General features: G+C 39.8%; 1 protein-coding gene across 5 annotated transcripts in view; it reads left to right on the top strand.

Annotated features, from left to right (window-relative positions):
* The window catches only part of WDPCP (WD repeat containing planar cell polarity effector), a 327,334-nt gene that overhangs the window by 43,278 nt on the left and 263,416 nt on the right, over positions 1-20,640 (top strand). Inside the window, exon 1 of one of the 5 annotated variants that reach the window (XM_058667871.1) lies at positions 1,947-2,062. The exons of the other annotated variants lie outside the window; for them this stretch is intronic. The gene's annotated coding sequence lies outside the window, so the exon portion shown is untranslated. Of the gene's footprint in view, positions 1-1,946; positions 2,063-20,640 lie in introns of those variants that run through there. 5 annotated transcript variants of the gene reach the window in all.

Below are 20,640 nucleotides of genomic sequence, written 5' to 3'. Positions count from 1 at the left end.
TTCAGGTATTCCCAGACTAGATTCTTGTATGGTCTAGCAAGCACAGGGCCCAGCACAGTCCATCACCCCGATCAGCTGGTGGTTGCAATTGCTGGGTTGGTTCTGTTTTCAGTCCCAAGTTGCACTGGAACCAATGGGTGTTGCAGTCCAGTCTGGTTCTGCCCAGCACATACTCAGCCCTTACATCAACCAGTGGGAGCTGCAGCCTAGTCGGGGCGACCCACAATAACCCCCACCAGGCCCGCCCCCTACCCTGGTTTGCCAGTATGTGTAGCAGTAGACCAGTCTGTCCCGCTTCCCATTTGGCTCTTGTACTTGTCAGTGGGTATTAGTTCCATCTAACCAGCTCAACCATCCAGCCCTCACGGATGTTGTTGAGTGCCTCTCTGTCTAGCCAGCCCAGCCCCTGTCCTAGTTTTCATGCCCTCCCGCGGGAATAGTGACCCAAGAAGGGGGAACCCACTTTTTCCCTCCCAGGTCTTTCTCAGTCCCGGTTTATACACTCTTTAGGTGGTTCTGTGATTTGACTTGACAGAATTAGCCCCCAGTGCCAGCTTCTGCCAGCTGATGCTGCGGCCAAGCCCAAACATCCCTCACCCACTCTAATTTATGCTTGCACCAGCAGGAATAATCAGCCCAGCCTGGCTTTTCCCTGATCTAGTCCACATGCAGCGCACAGGTGTTGCAGCCTTGCTTAGTCTTGTCTGTCCCCATCCCAGCCCCCGCTCTCCAGTGGGAGTAGCTGTCTGGCGAGGGACATGGTAGTGATTTTTAAGTACTGACAGAACTTTATTAACTTTGTAGAATTTCTGCCTAGTGAACACTAGGTGGTGCAATTGTGCAAGGGCTATATAATGAAGTACTGCTTTAAAAAAAAAAACAAAAAAAAAACCCAGAAGGTCTGTGAACTTAAAATGATGATATGAGGAACCTCTTTAGAAATAAGAAACACCAAATTGCTAAAATACACTAAAATGATTTGTCCTTATTTGGGCTTGGATTCAAATGTGAATTACCTTGGAAGTTAGAACCCAAAGTGACAGTATCAAGATATTTGGTAGTTGTTTATTGGAAGCTCCATTGGCTCTACTTCCCTAACAGAAGAACAAAACAGAACCAAAAAGAGGACCAATTTGGTTATCAATAAATATTTAACTATTGAATTTCTTTGTTACTACCATTAAGCTTAAGGTTATTTTCTACTATTTGTGTAATTATCTCTAATGGTGTTTCATCTTATCAAGTAATTAATGATCAGTTAAAACTTTAAAAGTAGGTTTACTTAAGGCATATTTTACCTTTTATTCATAAAAAAATCTTTGCATTCCTATGTAAATTGAGGTCAATAAATTATTAAATTGAAGTTTCTGAAATGAAGAGTAATTATAATTGGTTTACCTGTATGATAAAAGGGAAGAAAAATATTTTTATACAGATAATAACCTACAGCATCAGGTGTTAATTCTAAATTTTTTCAATTATTTTTTAATTTGAAATACTGTCTGGAAATTAAAAAGAAAAGCTATCTGTGTCTTATAGTGATTTTGTGAATATTTCTGCTGCATTCATGTTTAAATGTGTTTCAGTATTTTTTCAGCACAAATGATTCCATTTTAAGAATTTCCTGGCAATCACAGAAAAATCAAGATCAATTTAGTACTCTAGACAGTTATAACTGACAGTTATGCTAACTTTCTTTTCAGATGACACGTGTATCAGAGATCCTCTGTCAGACACTGAGTCATGCAAAACTGTGCATAAACTTCTCAAATGTAGTGACGCAACACAGGACTCTAAGTTTCTTTTAAATGTATTTTTTCATTTAATAAACTATAGAAATATTACAGCATTTCTGGAAATAAAAATGTTTTATGGAATATTTGCCTTTAATGATACCTTTTTAACAAAGATATATTTATTTTTATTGATAAGGTGGATTTACAGATAGAAGTAGAGACAGAGGAAGATCTTCTGTCAGCTGGTTCACTTCCCAAGTGGCTGCAACGGCTAGATCTGAGCAGATCCAAAGCCAGGAGCCAGGAGTTTCTTCTGGAGCTTCCAGGTGGGTGCAGGGTCCCAAGGCTTTGGGTCATCCTTTTCTGCTTTCCCAGGCCACAAGCAGGGAGCTGAATGGGAAGTGGAGCAGCTGGGACACGAACCAGTGCCCATATGAGATCCTGACCATGCAAGGGGAGGATTTAGCCACTGAGCCATTGCTCTAGACCCTATAATACTTTTCTTTGAGACCACCACTTTTAATTATTTTTCTTTTGGTTCTTGCTATATAAGTTTGAAGTGATATTTCATTACTTATGATTAATCATATTATGATTTATCTGTTTTACAATATGAGTTTCCTTATAATGTGCAAATCTAGTTAGATTACTATTTATAATCAGCACAAAGGGGTTGAAGGTAAGAGTTATTTTTCTGTCTGTGAAATGGATGTATTTGTGCAGACTAAGGCATACAGTTTGGAAACTGGGATAAGTACAGGCAGTTAGGCTGTTGCTTTTGGCTTGTTAGATGCATATTTTGGTTTTAAACTTATTTTTGTTCCTCTTTGAAACTTTCAGAATGTTTCATGCAATTAATATTTTATTTTAAAAGTACGAATTTAGTATTTGAGTCATGCAAGCCAGTTCAGATAAAATATTATAGAAACAATTTGTGGAATGGAGAAATCACTACTTTTATGGTGTTTGACAGCTTTTATAAAACGACTTGCTGCTTTTGCAGATATATCCATTATCACACTTGCCACTGTTTAATAGCACCCATGTTAGCTGCATTAACCAGGGACTGAATAGCCATGAAAATGGGAGTAACCTCTGACCTCAGAAATCGTTCTTCTGAAAGAGGATTGAAACATTGGTGATAGGAAATTTGAATTGCTCTTGCAGCTGCAGTGTTTGTTCTGTGAATACTTAATTTAGTTTAGAGCTATACTTTTTTTTCCGAATCTGTCAGTCTTTCATAAGCATCAAATTCACTTCAGGTAGAAAAAAAAAAGTGTCCTTTCCAGGCCTGTATTACTGAAAGCACTATTCAGGCTTCAGATAGTTTCATTTGGGTAATACATATAGTCTCAAGAATGGGAATCCTCACATTTGACACGCTCTGTTAAATATATAACTCATTCAAACCCTGTCCAAGATATTGCTATGCAGGCACTTATTTTGGGTAATCCTTTTAATGACTATAACTTAATTTCTTAGCTATATAGAGGACCAGTAGAGTGTGGAAGTATGGGGGTACGCACACACACACACACACACACACACACACAAATATATATGTCTGCGTATATACCCATACAAAATTGATGATTGATATACAAGTATGTATATGTGTATATATTCATTATTTAAGTTTGGTTAGGCTCTACAAAGAATTTAAATTTTTTATTAGATTTGTATAAACTTATTTAGATGTTTGGGAGATAATTTATGCAAGCCTTAAATTATAGTGTTGGGAGTTACATATAAATAGCCATTAAGGTAGTGGGATTGCTCTGGCTGTTTCTCACATATTGACTAAAAATTTAGCTATCCAAAAAAAAAAAATTGAAAATTATATTAAACAAGTTGGTTTGGAATCTCATTAGTTTGAAGTTACTAAGTAGCCTGTATGCCACTGCTTTCATGAGACTCAGAGTTTTACATTTAATGTTAGGAACGTGTTTGTAGACTGGAGGCGAGAGGTTGAGACAGGGGAAGAAAGCCAGCATCTGCTGCTTTAATACCTGTTGGGGAAAAATTGAAACATGCTATATATTCAAATATTTGCTATTCTATTTTTCATAATGATAGATGGTTTTGAAAAACAAGAAAGGCATAGAGTTTAGGAAAGCAATCTTCTACATTATGGGGTTAAGAATAGTGTGAAATTCAATTGTAACTTACATTGCACTGAAACTCAGTTGGGTGAAAATGTTTATTAAATCAAAGTGAAGCTGATTAAAAACAGAAATACAGAATTTAGTTAGGTTTTAATTAGGAGAATACATAGATGTGTTAATAGTTTGCTGCTTATTGTTAGATGCAAAACCGCACCAAAACAACGGGACTACCTAGACCAGAGTGATGGTAAAACCAGGTTTCTTGAAATCTGTTCCCAGACGAGGTTCATTGGTCTGTGAGGCAGCTAAGGCTCTAAGGCCGGTAAATTCGCTCCTGCACTGAGCTGTGTACTCCTTAAGTATTGTTGATGAGTGGGCTTGAGATAAGGGTGTGTGTTGTCTTCTGATTGGTTGGCTCCACTTAAATGAGTCTGGCGGCTGTTCTTGGCAGGAACTTTTGGTGCCACCTAGGGCTTTCAGCCTGCCCTGGGTCCTCCTAGCTAACATTTATCAAGTTTAGCATGAGCAGTCACATACAGAGGCATATAGAGATCATAGGCATTTGTAATTGTTTCCTGATCCACCATCAGAATTTTTTTTAAAATGTCTGAAGGATCAGAGATACTCCTAGAAGCACCAGGTCCATTCCTTTGCCGGCCATAAGAGGGAGTTTCTCCATCAGAAAGCTGCTCTGTTTACTCTTATTAGCCAGTGGTAGAGGGGATTTATATACCAAAAGGGCACTGTATTTGAAGAGTGTGCGTAGTTATTTGCTGTAAAGGTGAATGTTTTGTGTAATGAATTTTATGAATTTATAACTTTTTAAAAAAAAATTTATTTTTGTTAGAAAGGCAGATCAGATTTACTGAGAGAAGTAGAGACAGAAAGATCTTCCTTCTGCCTGTTCACTCCCCAAATGGCCATAATGGCTGAAACTGAGCATCTCTGAAGGCTGTAGCTGGGAGCCTGTTCTGGGTCTCCCACGTGGGTGCAGGTTCCCAAGGCTTTGGGCTATCCTCTACTGCTTTCCCAGGCCACAGGCAGAGAGCTGGATGGGAAGTGGAGCAGCTGGGACATGAACCAGTATCTGTATGGGATCCTGTGCTTGCAGGTAGAAGATTAACCAGTGAGGTATCATGGCAGCTCTAATATCGTTTCTTAATACAGGAAACTTGTATTTTAATATGCTTGTGCAGGCTACCTTTAAGCAATCTTTAGTGATAACTTAAGATAATTTCTGTGTAGTTTTAAAAACCTATTTTAAAGCTTTGTTCTCAAAATATTATATAACTGTTGAAACATAACCTTTTATTTAGAATACTTGTAAAAATGATGAAGCTATTAAATTGCTTTAGTACTAAGGAATGCAAAATATGTCTGAATAAATAGCTCAAGAAAAGACTTATTTTGTATCCATCTATCTGTAATTAAATGACAATAATTGTTAGAGTTGTTGATCCACATTCTACATTACTTGTAAAAAATAATTCAACTACTAAAAGGAAATACTTAATTAAAATTAATTTGGTACTTGGAGTGTTGAAGATTTTTAGCAGGATTTTTTTTCCTATAGATTTATTTATTTATTTACAAGGCAGGTGATAGAGAGGAAGAGACAGAGACCTTCCATTCGCTGATTCACTCCACAGATGAAGCTAGGAATCGGGACCTTCATCCTGATTTCTCACATAAGTAGCAGAGACTCAAAGTACTTGGGCGACCTTCAGCTGCCTTCTTGGGTGCATTAGCACACAACTGAATTGGTAGTGGAGCAGCCTGGATTTGAACTGCCGCTTGAATTTGGAATAGCTGCATTGCAAACAGCTTCACTCGCTGTACCACTTTAGCACCAGCACGATTTTTTTTTTTAGAATTAGTTATGGAATAGACCTCAGTGTATTCTCTTTAATCTGGCTACATTTAAGAAGCTTTGGCAATGTGAGAGTTCTGTCTGTTTTCATCTTATAAGATCTGTATGATTTTTCAAATGAAAAGAAAGCTGTAAATATAAAAAAGTTAAACTGTGATTGAGTTCATAAACTTTCCAGGTAAATGTAGTTTAAAAGCTGTCTTAAGAGGAAAACACAGGTTAATACAAAATTAATTAAAAACCAGTAATTTAATTGCACATTTGGGGAAAGTTTCACTTTTCATCAGATGCTGTGTTTGCTATAATACTTCCTGTAAATATTTTAGCAACAAATGTTTAAACAGTATTTTTCAACAGCATCATTAAAGTTCTGTGAGGCCTGAGTACAATAACTACAGAAGGGAAGATCAGGAAAAATCTAAGAAATGTAAACCAGCTGTGAATTCTAATTATGAGTTCTCTTGTTTTGAAAATATTTTGACTAGTTTCAGTGCTATTTAACAGTTTAATCCATTTGATTTTTCTGAACAAAATAAAGTAACTGGTTCTATTACCAGAAAAGCTCGGTGTGTTCTTTGCTCAGCTTAGTTTAGAAATAAAAAGCCCAGAATCAGTTGTAGACAGACAAGTTTTATTTGCAAAGTAACCAGGTGAACGTGAAAAGAAGATGGAAGGGGAAAGCATCTCCCAAGAGAGGGGCGGGAGATGGGTTCTTCTTGGAAGGAGAGAGGGAGAAGCAGGGATGTTTTTCAGAATGGTTTTGGCATTTTAAGTGTTCCTTCATCCCTCCTTGTCTGGGCGGTAACCTGCAGGGAACATGTTCCCCACTGGTCCTCTCTCAGCCAGTTAAGAAATAATGGGCCATTCTTGTGCCACCCACTTGAAGGTGTGGCCAAGATTTTGGTGAATTTGGAAAGTCTCAGGTCGCTATTAACAAGTCTCTCAAATGTTACAATGTTTTGTAGCATAGATTTATTTTGTTTTGACTCTCAGAACCACCAGACAATGAAATTTGATTTGGCTGGTTTCATCTTCTTGGCTACTCTATTGCTTTAAAAATAATATAAACCATTATAGCTGTTGAGTTCTTGTCAGTTCGCAGATACATTCAAAACCATGTCTGCTTCAAAAATATTGCCCTTGAGTGACACATGAATGATTGTTTTTGAAAGTGGTGTTAACATTAGTGGTTTTGATGGCTGATATTAAGCTATAAAGAAAATATACAGAATATTTAAAATATAGTCAAAGCAGACTGATGTTAGTAACGTAAGCTAAAGTTGTTGGGGGTATGGAAATCATCTTCATAGCAAGATAATTTTATTTAAATGATTTTCTCTCCCTAAGAATACTAAAATAACTTTTTAATCAAATTTATTGTGAAATGATGACTTAAGATTTAAAAACTGTAGAAGTTAAACTCAGGTTGATTGTAGCGCTCTAATTCTATATGATTTGTCACTTCTTTTAATATACTTTTTTTTACATTAACATTTTTTGAAATGTAATTGAAAGGCATAGAGTACTTAAGCCATCATCTGTTGCCTTCCAGGGTGTGTATTAGCAGGAAGTTGGCTTTGGGAGTGGAGCTGTGACTCTGATATGGAACTAGGCTATACTTTTGTATGAAGATCAGGTTCTTTTAAATTTAATGATTTTAAATTTTAAAGAAGTAAAAAAAAAGGAAAACAAAGTGCCTTTTCTGAGCATAACACATGTGTGATTATGACTTTATTAGATCATATTTTGCCACTGGTGACCTGTGTTCCAGTTTGGCTGAGACAAGGCACTAATGTATTTATCTGACAAGAAATGTCTATAGAACATCTGTTTAGTTGATTAACATGGCTGCATTATTATCTGTTGTGATTCAGGTTGCTTATAATCATGCCTAGGAGACAAATAGGTAATTCTAAGTGTGCAAATGATGATTACTATGATTGAGCAAGATGCAAGGTAATCTGAAATAACCAGTGATGCAACTGAGTGTGACCATCTGCCCAGGTCTTGGTGTGGCCTGGTGTTAGGGAGAGCTGCCTGAGGAAAGTTTTGGCTAATATAATGCCTAACATGTGGAAGTGTCAGCCACATAAGTGGTTGGAAGAGAGAAAAAGGTGGGGATAGGTAAGTGTTTCACATGAAATAATGTGTGAAATGGCAACAGGACAAGAGAATATGGCCTAGCTGGATGGATTCCAAGACTTCAGTGTCCAGAGGAGAGGGTGGATCAATGAATGAGGTCCATTTCGTGCATGGGCATGTGTATCATTGCACTTTCTTTCTTAGTGTGATGGAAGATCAGTAAGGTTTTCATAGGGGTGATAGAATTGTGATTAGGAAAATCTGCCCTGGCAGCCATGTGGATAGTCCATTAAAGGAGTCAGATTACAGGAAGGGTTGCAAAGTGTGGGCTTTCTGAGCAATGGGTTGAGAGGTTTTGGGAGCATAAACTGTGATGGTAGCTGTAGGGGTAGAGAACTAGATGAAATTATGAAATTTTTATTTTGTAATAGCAACAGGGTTGGTGATTAGCTGGATATGGAGATTTATGAAAGAAGTAGTTGAAAAAGTGATCCTTGGGTTTTTGGTTTGGTTCAACAGTTGGGTGATGCTTTCAATCAGTGTAATTAGAACTGTGGAAGGAGAATGTGAACAATGTGAATTCAGATTTAGAAATGTTGAGCTTGAGATAAATGTGAAATATAGTGTAGTAATGGTGAGCATGCAGTTAGATAATATAAGCCAGACCCTCAGGAGCGACGTGGACACTGGCCTTAGAGGGCGCAAACTTGTAGGAGGAAATAGAAAGAAATGAGGTGTTTTGAAGGTAGAGAATGAAGATATGATCCTAGAAAGGTCCCTCAGGAACTCAGCATTTAAGAGATAGAAAGAGGCTGAGGAACTGGCAACACAGTACTGGGAAGTAGAAGCTGGAGGGAAGTAGGAGGAGAATGAGGACAGAGCACTGTCACTGAAACAAAAGGGTATTAATGGTCCAATGACATCAGGTAGTTATGATAGAAACTTAGAGTAGAAAATGTATGTGATTCATTCAAATGAAGAAAAGATACTGTTTTACTAGGAAACAGGAGTCCTTCACAGAGGAGGTGGCATTTCAGAAGCATGTGAAAGAAGTTACTGAGTGATGGAAAATACATACTGGATAAAAGGGGCAGTGTAGCCAAAGGTAATTTGTAAAGCTATGAAAATAGCAAGTTGTATGTCATATAGTGACAGTTGCAGGGTTTGTGTTGGAGGTAGGAATTGAAAGATGCTTAAGAGAAGTAATTCTGAAGACCTCAGCTACCATAATAAAGCCCTGTTCTCTCAGCAGTAGGCAGCAATAGGTAGAATTTAAATAGAGAAGTGGTAAGATGAGACTTGGTCTTTGTTAAGACTGTTGGTGGGATGGGTCAGGGCAAAGAGAGGTTCTTTGGAGAGATTTATGAAATAGCACAGGAAGGGAACAGGGCTGCCTGATCTAAGTCAAACTGTAGAGGTGGGTTGGAAAGAAAATTAACATGAATCAGGCAAAAATTTTACTAGAGTTTATAACTTGGTAGAATTTATCAGGGTGAAGAAGAGATCTGCATTTCTAGTTTAAGCAAACCTTTTTCACAGAGGCTGTTTCTAGAATCATTCTTGTGAAACCTCCTGCTGTTCCCTCTGCCTCCCTCAGCGGACTGTCTTCATTCTTTATCAGAAAAGAGCTAATTACTAAGCTTTGTTTCATTTTTATTTTCTCTGTGTCTGACCTTAGGTAACGGGAGTGATTTTACCCTGCTCTCAAAACTGTGAAGTTAGGCTGCTGTTGTTTCGGAGATACTGGTAGAAAACATGCAATTCCTGGGTCAAAGATGAGGAAAGATTACTACTCAGAGCAATGGAGTAGTTGTGTTAGCAGTTTGTGCTGATTCTCTGAAGTCTCCCTGGGAAGACATGAGGAAGGCAAGATGATCCATGCTAACACTGTGAGATCATTGGAACAGAGGAATTCCAAGCTTAAGGAATCTATTATAACACACAGTAAACATTCTTGTGTTTTGCCCTGGAGGAACAAATTAGACTGGACAGTAAACACATTCCTGCCTTTTGCTGCATAACAAGCACCATTTCTATTTTCCAAAGGCGGTTTGTTACCTTTGGAAAGACAGTTTGGATCATAGCAATATCTTGCTTGCAGAAATATGACAGACATATAAATATTGTCTCCTAACACCTTAAACCATGATCTTTATTCTTCCTTCACTCCCATAAACCCTAAAATCTGATGTTTTTATTTAAAATTTTAATTTATTTTTAAAAAATGTTATTTGGAAGTTAGAATTTGTGTGTGTGTGCATGTGTGTGTGTGAAGAGAGGAGAGAGAGCGAGAGTGACATCTTTTATCCACTGGTTCACTGTCCTAATGGCAGCAGTGGCTGGGGCTGGGCAAAGCTGATGCCATGAACCTGGAGCTCCATCTGAGTTGATCACATGAGTCACAGGACCTTCTGCTGCCTTCCCAGATGCATCTGTTGGGAGGCAGTTGGGAAGTGAAGCAGTTGTGACCTGAACTAATGTTCATATGGAATGCTGACATTGCAGATGGCAGCTTTACCCACTGTGCCATGTTGCCAGCCATCTATTTCCATGGATTCCACTCTGTATTAGTTTTGTTATACAACAGTGAGGCCACTAATAATAGAAAAATTCTGTGAAATTTATAGGAAGAAGAGTTTTAATTAGCTCATAGTTTTGGACAGGAGAGTATAATGGCAATCCTGTTAAGTAGCAGATGATGATTGCAGAGTTCATGTAGAGAAGGAATGATGATGAAAACATATGAACCAGGAAGCTGAGAAAGAGTGTGATCCCAAACTTGTGCTTTTTTTTTTTTTTTAAAGCATCCTTTTCACGAGAACTATCTTGCAAGGCCAAACCCCCCAGTAACCTAAGAATCTCCCTCTAGATTCTGCCCGCTAAGTACCATAACTGGATGTTCTGATGATAGCACCCTCCAGTTTTGATGTTGATGCTGTTCTCAGATTTTTGAGACTTTATTTCATTGGCTCTATCTTCTGTTCCCAAATCTTTATTCACCAAGGATTTACTGAATACTTAGAATACATTAGGGAGTATTATAGGGGGAGGTTTCTGTGACAGTCATGCTAGCCTAACAGATAAGTGCTCATAGAAAAAAGATAATTCCAGAATAAGATAAGTAAAACTCAAACAGTGGGCTGGTGTCCCAGTGCATCAAGTTAAGCCATCTCTTGCCATACTGGCATACCATATTAAAGGGCTATTTTGAGCCCTGGTTGCCTCACCTGTGATCCAGCTCCCTGCTTAGATACCTGGAAAGCAACCTAGAATGACCCAGGTACTGGAGCCTGCTACCAGAATGGGATACCTGTATGGATTTCTAGGCTAACAGCTAAGACCTGGCTGTCCTGGCTGTTTGGGGAGAAACCAGTGGATGGAAAATCTCTAATTCTCTCTCTCCTCCTCCTCCTCTCTCACTCTCTTTTCTTCTCTTCCCTTTTCTCCCATTGTCCCTCTCACCCTCTCCCCATTAAAATAGGCAAGCAAGTAAGTAAATAAATAAATATTAAAACCACAATGATGTGGCAAAAACTGAAATAAGACTTTTATATGGAGGACAGTGGAGAAGATATTTAGGGAAGAAATGATATTTGCATAGCTATTTGAATAATGGGAAGCATCCAGCCATGTAAAAAAAAAATCACAGAAAAAATATTTCCACAAAACACAACTGAAAATACAAAGACTTAGATGCAGAAATGAAATCCTGTGTTCTTCCTGAAGGCAGTGAACTAAAGAGGGAAATTAATTTGGAGAGGTAATTCATGGCAAGAGTTTGAATTTCATTGTATCTCCTGAATCCTTGTTACTCTACTTCGTCATTACTCTTTAAAAAATATTTAATTTAAAGGTAGGGCTAAAAGTGCTTGTGTGTGTGAGAGAGAGAGAGATGAAAAAAAAGAATATGAATGAATATGCATCTGCCATCTGCTAGTTGGTTGTTTTAGGGATAATAATTTTTTTTAAGGTTTATTTATTTGTATTGGAAAGGCAGATATTCAGAGAGGAAATAGAGAGGAAGATCTTCTGTCCATTGATTCACTCCCCAAGTGACCGCAAGGCTGGAGCTGAGCTGATCACGCGCCAGGAGCTTCTTCCAGGTCTCCCACAGGGGTAGAGGGTCCCAAGGCTTTGAGCCATCCTCGACTGCTTTCCCAGGCCACAAGCAGGGAGCTGGATGAGAAGTGGGGCTGCCAGGATTAGAACTAGTACCCATATGTGATCTTGGTGCAATCAAGGTGAGGACTTTAGCTGCTAGGCTACCATATGGGACCCCTCTTTTTTTTAATGTCCTTATTTGAGAGGTGAGAGAGATTTAAAAAAACAAAAGGAGGAAGAAAGTTTCTATCTGCTGGATCACTCCCAAAATGCCCAGCAGTGGGCCTTGGCTAGCGCTGAACCTGGGAACTGGGAGCTGTTTCGTGATTAGAATGGGACCCATGAGCCTTGCTTCAATCAGAACATCTCTGCATTTAAAAGTTTTATATATTAGTGTTATACATGGCAATCTTTTTTTTTTTTTAAAGAAACAGTGCTCTCATAGAAAAAAGGAGTTTAAATAGTATTGACCTAGGTGTGATAAAGTTCATACTTGTTGTATTTTATCGAAGGTGTTTTACATTTTCGCTCCAGTTTATCTTTCTTGGGAGAGTGCAGGAAGCTGTATCAGAAGTAAAGCAATTAGAACTTGAACCAGCAGCCATGTGAAGTGCTGGTGCTTCAGGAAGAGGTTTAATGTGCCACAGTGCTGGCCCCAAGTTTATGTTTAAAATATTTTATGTATGTCTATATTTGATATTAACTGTACAACAAATATATTAGCCTTTTAAAATAGTTAAATATGTCTATTATGGCTTATAGAATATCAAAAGTTGAAATGGGAGTCCATTCAGAAGGCTGCTAAGGTGGTGGCCAGTGTTGTGGCCTAAGAGGTGAAGCTGCCTTCTGTAACATGTTCCAGTGGCTCCACTTCTGGTCTGGCTCCTTGATAATGACTTGGGAAAAGCAGCAACGGATGACCCAGGTGTTTAGGCCGCTGCAGTGTGGGAGTGCTGAAGGAAGTTCCTGGCTTTGGCCTGTCTGGCCCTGGCTGTGGGGGCCAACTAGGGAGTGAACCAGTGCATGGAGAATCTCTGTCTTTATGTCTCTCCCTCTGTCTCTCTGTGAATCCTACTTTCAAATAAATAAGTAGGGTTTTTTCCCCCTAAAAAGAAAGTTGCTGAAGTGTTTGAGGCAATACAAGGTGTCTTTACTACAGTGGTAAACGGAGACAGGAAAAAGTAGAAAAATCACGTAAAAGAAAGAAGATAAAGTAGTGACTGATCATGAGGCAGATTCATGATCAGTAAGTGGTTTTTTTCCCCATTTCTTACTCTCCTTTCCCATTAGTAAAGCAGCAAGCATTTCTGTTTAACTATAATGTATCTGTGTTTGAACAGGAAAAAATTGATAAGATGGGAAAGCTTTTAAAATATTAAAAGATCATTGCTAAAGCAAATTAACCTATCAGAACTTCTCTTTTTAAATAAATATTTGTTCATGTACTTGATGTGCATCAGATATTTGAGAATGACTAAGATGGGCTCATCTGGCTCTGGATCTCATGAAGTTGTTGTCATCTGAAGACTGGGCTGGAGATGGCAGATTTACATTCAAGATGGCTCACTCGCATGGCTGGCAAGGGTGTGATGGTTGTTGGCAAGAGGCCAGCATCCCCTCCTCTTCACCCAGGCTTCCCCATAGGCAGTTTAAGTGTCTTCACAAAAACAGTGGCTGGCTACCCATTTTCACTCGGGCCTAGGATGACCGGTGTGTGTGCACTTAAGGACTGTAGCAGCTGGATCTTGAAGCAGACCAGTCAGAACTGTAAGTAAAAATTGTTTCAGATACCAACAATGACAGCAGCATGTAGTGGTAAAATGGTGGTCTTTGCAATGAGATGTATTTGTATTAGAATAGAGCGCTATTACTTTGTACTGTATAAAATGGCTAAATACTACCTCATGTGATTATGATACAACTGAAATGCAAAGTGCAGATAAACCACTTAACTCACAGTGGGCACTCTATAAATAGCTGTGAAAAAAACTCTTCTCATTATGAATAATACTACAACTACTAGAAAATATTCAGTTCTTGAGGTTTAGAAACAAGCGAATATGATTTCTAAAGGCCAATTTCACCTTACCTTATTAGTGTAATCAGTGATTCCGATAATAACTAAAGGTTACTAATATTTATACAAATGTCTGTTTTTAGGAAATGACCATTTCTCTGTGATAATATTGCATCTTCTATTGAGTATCTTTTAAAAGAAGTAGTTTTTAATGTGCCACATATTGAACAATTTGAAGCAGTCACAACAGAATTTTACAGTTGAATAAAATAATCATATCCAAATATGTATTTTGAAATGTAAGTGCTTTACATAAGAGAATGTATAGTTACCAGTGCTTGTGTCAAATCTATCATACACTTTATATATTACATTGTAAACTTAGGATGTTTTGAAACTAAAATACATATTTTAAAATCTGAATATAAGTGACATACAGAACTTATTGCCTATTGAAAAAATAGCAACTTCTGTTTTGAATACCTAGACACCTTCTCACTAGCTGGCACCATCTGTGACAAATTCTGAGCTGTGCTGTTTACACACACAGCTGCAGTATGAGTTGGCACTGAAATCAGTCACTGACGCTGTACTCTTTGCAGCCCTGGCCCTGGCTAATTCCTGTTCCAAAGAGATGTGAAGAGAGGTTGCAAATACAGTAATGAGAATAGCTCATAGTTCATTTCTGTTTTTATAAAAGAAACCCTCCTTCCATGCTGAGACTTCTGTAGCAACCACTCTCTCCATCCACATCTGTGTCTTCACCTACGGGTTGGCTCTAAAACCCCTATTTTCATTCTGGATGTCATTCCTAAAATTTGTACTTGTGTTTTGCATACTTAGTGTTTATCTGCAACCTTAAGGTACTCTGAAGCCCCACTGAATATGCGTATCCTAAATGATAAATGCTAACTGTGGGCTGCTTTGCCGTTTCGTACATATTTTAAAATGTCAGGTGACATCATTAAATGTTCTAAAACCAAAGTGAATTGTCCCAGAAAAACCCTGGTTGTACTGGATGATAGAAAATATTGTTTCATAAGAAGTACCTGTTAGGATATTGTGATTAGTTGTATCCGTGGTACCTACTGTGTGATTAAACAGACCATCAATTTGAAGGACAGTAAAGGCTGTTTACAAAAACATTGAAGGCCTTATTGTTGGAGAGAGCAAAGCACTTGGCATGAGATGTTTTACTTAATGTCCACTGCTATTTCCGTCTGCAAGTGCATCTTTTTTTATAAAGATTTATTTTTATTACAAAGTCAGATATACAAAGAGGAGAGACAGAGAGGAAGATCTTCCATCCGATGATTCACTCCCCAAGTGAGCTGCAACGGGCCGGCGCGCGCCGATCCAATGCCAGGAACCTGGAACCTCTTCTGGGTCTCCCACACGGGTACAGGGTCCTAAGGCTTTAGGCTGTCCTCGACTGCTTTCCCAGGCCACAAGCAGGGAGCTGGGTGGGAAGTGGAGCTGCCGGGATTAGAACCGGCGCCCATATGGGATCCTGGGGCGTTCAAGGTGAGGACTTTAGGCGCTAGGCCACGGCTCCAGGCCCTGCAAGTGCATCTTAAATAAACTTGGTAGTTGGTGGGAAACTGTTTCTTTAATTCCAAATGACATATTGACATAGTATAAAGTCCGAGTTTTCCAAGGCTCAGTAACTAACAACAGCATTCATCTTATCCCACATTCTGAATAGGCACTCACCTTCAATTCTTTATTATTTCTTTTGATATTTATCTTCATAAGTATGTTTTAAAGTTCTCTGGGTAATTCGAGAATGCAACAGGTTAGTACACTTCTGCTTCAGGGGTAGAAAGGTGGGAATACTGGCAGTTAGTTTATCAAAAAATTTATTTGAAAGGCAGAGTGAGAGAGATTGTAAGCAAGATAGTGAGAGAGCAAAATCTATCTTCCATCTGCTGGTTCTCTTCTCACATTCCTACAGTAACCTGGGCTACACCAGACTTAAGGCAGGGAGCATCACATCTCCAGTGAGGGTGGCAGGAACTCGAGTATTTGAGCCTCATCTGCTGTGTTCCAGAATGCACAGTTAGGATTAAAAGCAGCATAGCCAGGACTCAATCCTGGGCTCTCCCATTGGTGATGTTGGCATCCCAAGTTGTAGCACAAAGTTTGCATGCAAGTTTTTTTTCCATCAAAAATTTTAAGCATATTAACACAATAGGGGTGGAAAGAAGTGAAACTTTTATTCATGTACTATGGGGGTTATGGTCAATCCTCTAATAACAAGACAGGCTGACAAAAGAAAAGAATAGCAAGTGTATGTAGTCAAAAGTTTTATCAGAACTGAGAATGCAGAAATCCAGGGAGCATGTCTTATTTTTTTTTTTTGAAATGCACAGCTTTAATGAACAATAGAGTGCTTTAGAAATAGGATTGGACAAAAGGATGTGATCTGATGATAATAGACTAAAGGGGGAATCCTAGCAAGTTCCATCACTGTAGATTTTTACTGGCCTTTGAGAGCAGGCATTTATCCTAGTAGCTAAAATGTTTATGTCTCACATCAGAAGACCTGAATTCCATTCTGGATTAACTGCTACTTTTAAAGATTTATTTATTTTATTTGAAAGGCAGAGTTAGAGAGCAAATGAGAGACATGTCCTAGTCACTGGTTTACTCTCCTGGCTGCGACAGCCAGGAAAGAGCCAGGCCAAAGCCAGACGTGTGTAACCAGCACATGGGTCATCTTCCACTGCTTTTCCAGACACATTAACAGGGAGTCAGATTGGAAGTGGAGCGGTTGGTACCTGAACCAGCAGCGTATGGGTTGCCAGCACTGCAGGTGGCATCTTCATTCTCTGCACTATAATGCAGTCTCCCCCTACTCCTCCCTCCATTGTGTCCTTCCCCAACTCCTGCTTTTGACTCCAGCTTGCTTCCAGTGTAGACTGTGGATAGCAGAAGTGATGGTGCAAGTAACTGTCACTGGGTTTCTTTTACTTGCATGGAGACTTGGTTGTATTACAGCTATTTTCTGACCCAGGCCCAGCTATGTTCAGTCATTTGAAGAGTGAACCAGCAAATTGGAGCTGTGTCTTTGCTTCTCAGATAGTTGGTAGGTAGATAGGTAGGTAGGTAGGTAGGTAGATAGACAGACAGACAAATAAAAGGTTCTTGCTAGCAGAGTTACTCTGATAGAATTTCTGAACTTTTCTTTTATGGTAGGGAGAGATCATTACCTGATTGCTCTGGTAGCAATAGTACTTAGATTTTTGCCTTCCTTCTTTCCTTCCTCTTTCTTTTTTCCTTCCTCTTTCTTTTTTCCTTCCTCTTTCTTTTTTCCTTCCTCTTTCTTTTTTCCTTCCTTCCTTCCTTCCTTCCTTCCTTCCTTCCTTCCTTCCTTCCTTCCTCTCTCTCTCTCTCTCTCTCTCTCTCTCTCTCTCTCTCTCTCTCTCTCTCTCTCTCTCTCTTTCCTCCCTCCCTCCCTCCCTCCCTCCGACCCTCTGTCCTTCCGTCCTTCCGCCCTTCCGCCCTTCCGCCCTTCCGTGCTTCCGTCCCTCTGTCCCTCCGTCCCTCCTTCATTCTTTTCTTTCTTTTCTTCCTTTCTTTTCTTTCTTTTCTTCCTGCCTTGCCCCGCCTTGCCCTGCCCACCCTCTCTCATTCTGACTTATTTATTTTTATTGGAAAGACAGAAATTTTTATTTATAGAGAGAAGGAGAGACAGAAAGATCTCCCATGAGGGTAAAAGGTCTCAAAGCTTTGGGCCATCCCCAATCTTGGCATTTGCCAGCAGGTGCTTCAGCCTGACTAAGCCAGCCCTAGTCCCAGCTATCACTGGAAATGCAGCATCCTAACCCAGCCTGGCCCACCTCCAGCCTTCATGTGAACTGGCAGGTGTTGTAGTTCAGCCCTATCTGGCCTGACTCCAGCTCTGGCTTCTCATGCTTACTAGTGGAAGTTTCAGCCTAGCAGGGTCGTTCCCAAAACTGCCCTGCCAGGTCTGCTTCCAGCACCACATACTTCATGTGTGAAGTGTGCTGTTGACCAGCCTGGTATGGCCTGCCCCCAGTCCTGGCACTCACCAGCAGGTATTACGGCCTGGCTCAACTGGCTAGTACCAATTCCAGTTCTCACTGGTGGGTTCTACAGCCTAGCCGAGGCTGGCCCAACCCCAGACCTGAATCTCATGTGAACCAGAGGGTGCTGCTTCTAGGCATGGCCTAGCCATTTCCATTATGGCTCTTGTGAGTACCAGCAGATGCTTTAGCTTATTCCAGTCTGGCCTGTCCCCAGGCCCAGCCTACATGGATGTTAATGGGTACTGCAGCCTTGCCCAGCCCAGTCTACCCACTGCCCTTGTTCTTGCACTTATCAGTGGGAGCTGTAACGTAGCAGGAGAGCCCCCAAATTTATTCTACCAAACCCATCCCCAGCCCCATATCTTGCATATGCTGGCAGATGCTTCAATACTACCTGGCATGGCCTGTCTGCAGCTTCAGCTCTCGCTGTGGTGTTGCAGCTTAGCCCAGCCAGGAATGGCCCACACCCTGTTTTGGCTCTCATGTGTGCCTGCCCTAAACCCAGCCCAAATAAATCTTGAGGAGTGCTGTAGCCTTGCCTGCCTTGTCCTTGGCTCTGGCTCATGTGCTCCCCATTGGGAGCTGCAACCTAGCAGGGAAGTTCTCAAGTTTCTCTACCAGGCCTGCTCTCGTCCCTGGATATCATCCATGCCAGTGGGTGCTACAACCTGGTGCAGCCCAGCCTCCTCCCAACCCCCTCCCAGCCCCAGCTCCCCGTTCCCAAGAGTGCCAGGTGAGTTCCAAGTCCAGCCTGCTCAGCCTTTCACTATCCCCAGCTCTCATGCAAACTGGCAGGTTCTGCAGTCTCACAAAGATGATTCCACAAGTCTCTTACAGAGTCTGCCCCCAGATCTGGTTGTCTCATGTTCTGGTGGGTGCTGCATTCAGCCTGATGTGACCCATGCTCTACTCGCACTTGCGAATGGATACTGTGGCCTAGCCTAGCCAAAATTTGCATGTACCATTGGGTGGTGTATGATGCTATTTAACCCAGCTCAGGTGTCCCATGTTGTGAATGCCTTGGCCAGACCCAGGCATGCCCTCTGGTTTCCCCTTCTCACTTCATCTGAGCTCCCTTGCTTACCTGCAAGTGCAATGTCCCAGTCTGTGGAAGCCCCCAGAAGTTATTCCTCTCCTATAAAACATGCCCTAAGACATTCCCATTCCAACATGTTCCCAAATTCCCTTTTCAGGAAATCCGTAGCCCCCTCCCTGTGGGCTAGGGTGATGTGTTCAAACCCATCATTTCCCACTGTGCTGGTACACTTGTGTAGTTAACACAAATTTGGCATTAAGCAGGCCCAGAATATCCACCAGGTATTGGTTGCCTTTCTCCCAGCAGTGTAACATTCGCCTAGGTAAAAGTCAACATAGGCAGTTGCCTTTAGCTGGGGGGAAGAAATGCCAATTTTCATTAGATATTTCAGGTTGATCAATTTACTTAGAAACTCTTGATATAGTAATCATATAGTCCTCAAGTAGACATTTGACTAACTTTCTCCAAGAGCTTTCTAAGCAGAAGAAAGTTGGTCAGAAAATGGTTTTAATTTGTATTTTTTCCATGGATTAATACACAGATGTAATCTGACACTGGGTTTAGGTTTCAGAAGGCTTATTTAGCACATCTTGAGCGGAGAGAAGGTAAGATAGAAGCAATCTAAAGCAGGTAGCTGATGGACAGGGATTCTAGTCTTAATTATGTCCTCACCAAACCCACTGGATTTGTACAAATTGCTTTACCTCCCAAGTCCATGTAAATTAAGGGGATTGGGGCCAGTCAGGGTTGATTTAGTAGGACAGGACTCACTTTGGTAAGCTCTTTGGAGCATCTACCATTACTTCTCTGGAAAAGTGCAAAATGCTTTTATTTGTGTGTACAAAACTTTATGTCTTGTAAGATAGCTCCTGTGATTATTAAATGAAATCATGAATGAAAATGCATTCAGGTATTTAGGAAATAAACCATTTTTCACTATTCCATGTAAAGAGACTTAAGTTTTGGTAGTAGCCATAGAAAACCATTTTAAAGTCTCTTTTGAAAAAAAAAAAGATTTTAAAGTATACACCTATCAAGTTGCATGAGTTATTTCACTTTTTATAAGAAGCTCTTTCTTTCAACAGTTACTGGGTTTGTGTTTTAGAGGAAGGGGTGGCAATCTGTCATCAGTGTTGACAAGTGAAATCTGACAAGGTTGAGGTGGTATAGCTGCAGGCGAATTCAAAATTTTTCACTGTCCTATTTGTAAAGAAGAGATTTCTATCTTTTCTTTCATTCTTGCTCACTTCACAACAGTCTTTGATTTATATGCTTTTTAAAACAGTAACTCTAAATGGACAAATTATTTTGGTATTTAAGCATTGATTTAGATAAGAATATTTCAGTGTTTAACTCGGCTGTTAAGGAAGTATTCCTGCAATTCAATTTATTTTCCTTTCAAAGTATTATTTTTCCCTAAATGTAGCATAAAATTATGTTTGTATTATTTTTGTATAGAATTATCACATTTACAGCCATTTTATTTTTGTTATATTTTTCTTGGTGTGATTGTGGTACATCCTAAAAAGAATTAAGTCCCCATTTTTGAAATTGACTAAAGCAGATACTTGTTTTGGGGGTGGTGGTGAGAGATTATTATTTTTACTGTTATGTAAGCATGCCTTTTATTTCACATGATAA

The sequence above is a fragment of the Ochotona princeps genome, chromosome 8 (genome assembly GCF_030435755.1).
Source record: "Ochotona princeps isolate mOchPri1 chromosome 8, mOchPri1.hap1, whole genome shotgun sequence".
In the NCBI taxonomy this organism is placed as follows: domain Eukaryota; kingdom Metazoa; phylum Chordata; class Mammalia; order Lagomorpha; family Ochotonidae; genus Ochotona; species Ochotona princeps.
Note: the sequence above shows the minus strand (reverse complement) of the source record. Positions and strands in the feature narration are given on the sequence as shown.